Genomic DNA, 5,086 nt, shown 5'->3' with positions numbered 1-5,086 from the left:
TCCCTATTATGAAACAAGTGGGACTTACTTCTCCTTGAAGGAACCATGTAGTACCTTCATGAAAAGGTGGTTTTGGAACAATCTTATTTTGGCCAAGTGTGGTGGCTCACACCTGTATACTATCACTTTGGGAAGCTGAAACGAGAAGGATCACTTGAACTTAGGAGTTCAAGGCCTACCTGGGCAGCAGCATACCAAAACCCTGTCTCTACAAAAAAAAAAAAAAAAATTAGCTATATGTGGCAGGACTCATGTGTAGCCCTAGCTACTTGGGAAGTTGAGGCAGGAGGATCCATCAAGCCCAGGAATTCCAGAATGCAATGAGGTGTAATTGTGCCACTAAACTCCAGGCTGGGTGATGGAGAGGACCCTGCTTCTGAAACAATAATAATTTTTTTTGAGACAGAGTCTCACTTTGTTGCCCTTGGTAGAGTGCCATGGTGTCTCAACCCACAGCAACCTCAAAATCTTGGGCTTAAGTGATTCTCCTGCCTCAGTCTCCAAAGTAGTTGGGACTACAGGCACCTGCCACAACACCCAGCTATTTTTAGAGACAAGGTCTCACTCTGACATAGGCCAGTCTCGAACACATGAACTCAGGCAATCCAAACACCTGGGCCTCCCAAGTGAATAAATACAATTTTAAAAATAAAAATAGAAAGGAATTATTTTAGATTTGGGGTTTGTATTACATGGTTTTAGAGAAGATGTAAGTATTAGTACTTTGCTTTGAATCAGCTGCTATGAGGGAGTGAGGGTAATTCTAAGACTGGGAATCTTAATAAATATATACGGGAGGAGGGAGTAATACAGAGTGACTCTAAGGCTGTAACTGGTTAAAAAAAAAAGCAGTAGTCATTCATATTAGTTAGGATAGAGGGATGTTGTTTATTTCTGTACCTTATGCAAAGTTTATGTTTAGTCTATGTTAAAGAGAGCACATGTAGTGAGAAAAAGATGGAGTCAGTCAGGCTAGGGCCAACAAGACACAGCTGGTCTGGTCAGTTTAGATCCTACATGACCTTAACCTCTTCTTTTCCATCCTTATTGTTTTGTAAATTCGGGTTTAATTCCTTGAGCAGTTTAGGGAGATTGACTTAGGAGATTAACTTTTGAATTAGAAATGTTGTTTTGGGTCATAGGTTATGTCGATTATTGTTTATTATGAGTCATGATTGCTGTTGTTTAAGGGATGATTATTGTTTAAAATGAGGGTTAAAGTGGTTTTTGCTTTGAACTTTTATGTATAAAACTGTGATTTTAGAAATTGAATGGGCAGAACAGTCTTAAAGAGGCTACTTTCACTCTTCTCCAGAATTTCTGACCTTCTGATAGTAAAGCTCTTTGGACCTAATCCCTGTCTCTGTACTTGGCTGACAGTGATAGGAAGGTGGACCCTCTTCATCTGGTAACATTAAAATATGATTATGGTGTAGTTGTGTTTTTGCCTTGGTTCATCATAGCCTTGTCTGGTGTTGCTGTTCTCTGAGGTTGTTCATGTCCAATAGCAGATCACCATGACCCAGCTTTGAGTCTTGGGCCAGCTCCTCACAACACCAAGATCTGGCTGACAGTACCAGGCTAGCTCTCAGATGTCAGGGAATGCCTGGCACTTTCTAGCTCTCCTTCTGGCCAAGGCCAGATGAAGTCAGCCTGAAGAACATTCATCCATAATATCCAGATTTTCACCATAGCCAAGATTTTGCTTTAGAAACTACTTGCAGACAATGAATTCTAAATTTGGAGTTTCATCAGTTTCTCCTGCTCCTTTTGCTGCAGGGTGAATTATTGAAATCCTCTGATTTGACTATGGTTGCAGAAAGGCATTTAAAAGACTGATGGTTTCAGGACAAGCCAACCAAAAATATGAATGTAGGAGGCTATATTATGCCACCCCAAATTATGCCCTTTTGGCATAAAGATTATTTTGAAGAAAAGTAGGCCTAGGCCTAAGAGAAACTCTGAAAGTAAGAATGGAGATTATCCTTTTGTAAGAGAAATTTACAACTATGAAATAAATCTCCATTTGTTAAGGGTTTTTCTGGCTCTGCATGAAGATGAGAAAATTACTCTAAATTACTGGACACTCTTATCAACGGAGAAAGCAGGGATTTAAATCTCTATAACATATTTTTTGTATTTTCTTAACTTAGTCTGAGTTTATTTGTTTTGTAGTTTGTAGAAGCTGCAAAGAGTATTTGTGGTAGCATAAATTCCCCCTTGGCTAGTTCAGAGGTAATCAAAGACCATGTAATTGCCCACAACATCCTGACTAATGAGTTGAGAGTACTTTGCCTTTCAGAGTTGCAGTTGTGCTACTTAACTTTTGTGAGAGTCTGAGGTAAGTTTTGGACCTTGTTAGTTCTCAATGAGGGAATTGCAATTTACATAGCATGCATGAAAAGGGCATCAGTTATGCCTTCTGGGAGTTTGTTTTTTAAAGAACTTTGTGTGTACTGCATTTTGGAAGTTTCTGGATAGGATTTTTTCCCCAGAAAAATGTGAACATAATCCACTAGAGAGATAATACTTTTAAATATCTGAAAGTGTCTCACAAATACACTGAATAGAAAAGACAATTTAGTTTGTAGCAGACCAGTGTAAGTGAGAACTCATTTAGAGAGAATAAGATGGAGTTGGTCAGGCTAAAGCTGACATGACATAGCTGGTCTGGTCAGTTTAGGTCCTATGTGACTTTCACTTCATGTCTTCCATCCTTGCTGTTTTGTAAATTCAGCTTTAAGCTAAAAGTGTGTATCTAGAGTAGGTTAGGGCTCCTGATTTAGAAGATTAACTTTTTAATTGGAATGTTGTTGTATAAGTCAGTCATGGATTATGTCAATTATTATTCTTTATGGGTCATAGATGATGGCAATAACTATTATTGAATATGAATGTTAATTACTGTTATTTAAGATAAAGATGAGTAAAGTTCTTGCTTTTAACTTTATGTGTGAAACTGTGGTTTTAGAAATGGAAGAACAGAACAGTCTTGGAAAGCCTACTCTCCCTGTTCTCCAGAATTGCTGGCATTCTGATGATAAAGCTTGTTAAACCTATCCCTGTTTCTGCATATTGACTGACAGTGACAGGCAGCTGGACTCTATTCATCTGGTTACATAAGTGTCAGCCCACCATCCATGGATGGTGGTAGTACCACTATCAAGGTGTAGTACCCTGGTAGGATGTAGAACATATGCCTGTTGTCATAATTTATCTCTATACTGAGTCCCTGATCTCAGGGTTTGAAGAATGAAACCACATAATATTCTTCACCAAGAGTCACCATGGTGTCCAGCTTCAACAGTGTTTGGACAGAACCAGGTGCTTACCCCCAACCCTGGCTGGCCACTCACAACCAGCCCTCCAGCACCTCTTCACTGTCCCATCTGACCACCCCAAGGCCCCCGCAGCCACCACTCAAGCACTTGCAGCTGCCACCACTTCTCCTCAGCTACCGGCATGAAAACTGTGTCCCCCTTGCAGGTGCACCAGAACTACCACCAGGACTCAGAGGCTGCCATCTACTGCAAGTTCAACCTGGAGCTCTACGCCTCTTATGTTGACCTGTCTATGTCTTACTACTTTGACCACAATGATGTGTCTTTGAGTAATTTTGCCAAATACATTCTTTTCCGATCTCATGAGGAGAGGGAGCATGCTGAGAAACTGAGAAACATTGCAATGAGACTGTGATGACTGGGAGAATGGGCTGAATGCAATAGATTGTGCATTACACTTGGGGAAAAGGTGTAAATCATTCACTGCTGGAACTGCAAAAACTGACCACTGACAAAAATGACCCACACTAAGTGACTTGATTGAGACACATTACCTGAAATCCATTAAAGAACTGAGTGACCACATAACCAACCTGTGCAGGGAGGGAGCCTCTGATCTGGGATCCAGAGTATCTCTTTGAGAATCACACCCTGGCAGACAGTGATGATGAGAGCTAAGCCTTAGGCAAACTTCCCCATAGCCATGGGGTGACTTCCAGTGTCACCAAGGCAGTGCCTGCTTCTTGGTGTTTCCTTGACCTTTTCCATAAGTTGTATCAAAATATCCACTAAAGTTCTTTCATTTATACCATTCCCTCAAATAAATTTGGTACCCCCCCCAAAAAAAAGAATAAAACCACAGACCATGCAGGTAAGCAACAGGATAGTTTATTGACAGGGAAAGACTGATAGAAAGAATGATAAGCAAAAGGGGGAACAGAATCTCTGGCAACAGAGTGGGAGAAGCCAAGTGGGAAGTCTTCAGTCTAGGGGGTTTAAATCCTATTATTCAGGCAGAAGGGGTTTGGGAAGTTTGCTACAATTAGCCAGAGGTTTGCTGGGAGAAAATAATCCTAAAATTTGCACAGGATTGTGGTCCTGTAGTTTTTGCCTCAGGCAAGTAATTAGGGTGTGTGGTCCCTACTTCAGGTGGAACTTCACAGAAAGGGTGGCCTGTTTATGCCTAGAAATGGGGGTCTGTGGTGACACTCATTTCAGAGCTCACCCAGGCCTAGAAAACAGGGGTCTCCTGTCCAGCCATGAGCAGAGGAGCCCTGTATCATTGGAAGTATAAATATCATTAATTACAGTAAGGATAAGCTGGATTTTGTATCCCTAGAGGTAACCAAATTTTTCAGTAGAGTTAAATAGTTCAATAAAACCCGATGATGGGAGGGTGGAGCATAATGGCAGACGGGACGGACGTGTAGCCCACTTCTCCCAAGTCATCAGGTGAGAGGGAGGGAGCTCTAGATCTTTTCCCCACGTGGATTATTGGTGTGGACAGACAGCTAAATAAGCGTATTGTTGTATATGAGGTGTAATTTTAAACCACAGACTCTGTTGTAGAGATTTCCCCTGCCTGGCTGTGCTGGCCAGCAGCCCACCCCTCCCTCACGGAGGACAGTAGTTCACAATTCCTGTCAAAACCCAATTGATGAAAATTTATTCCTGAGCAGAGTTTGGTGACCAGAAAGGGGTGCTGCTCGGAGCCACAAGGGGTTAAGCAGCCCGATGGAAAATTGAAGGGAAGGGATCCTGCCTGGGAAATAGGCATTTTGAATTGTCTGAAATAATGGACACCT

General features: G+C 41.5%; 1 pseudogene; it reads left to right on the top strand.

Annotated features, from left to right (window-relative positions):
• Window positions 1-3,462: 3,462 nt before the first annotated feature.
• Window positions 3,463-3,959, top strand: LOC128578395 (ferritin heavy chain-like; annotated as a pseudogene).
• The last annotated feature ends 1,127 nt before the right edge of the window (window positions 3,960-5,086 follow it).

This window comes from Nycticebus coucang, chromosome X (genome assembly GCF_027406575.1).
Source record: "Nycticebus coucang isolate mNycCou1 chromosome X, mNycCou1.pri, whole genome shotgun sequence".
In the NCBI taxonomy this organism is placed as follows: domain Eukaryota; kingdom Metazoa; phylum Chordata; class Mammalia; order Primates; family Lorisidae; genus Nycticebus; species Nycticebus coucang.
Note: the sequence above shows the minus strand (reverse complement) of the source record. Positions and strands in the feature narration are given on the sequence as shown.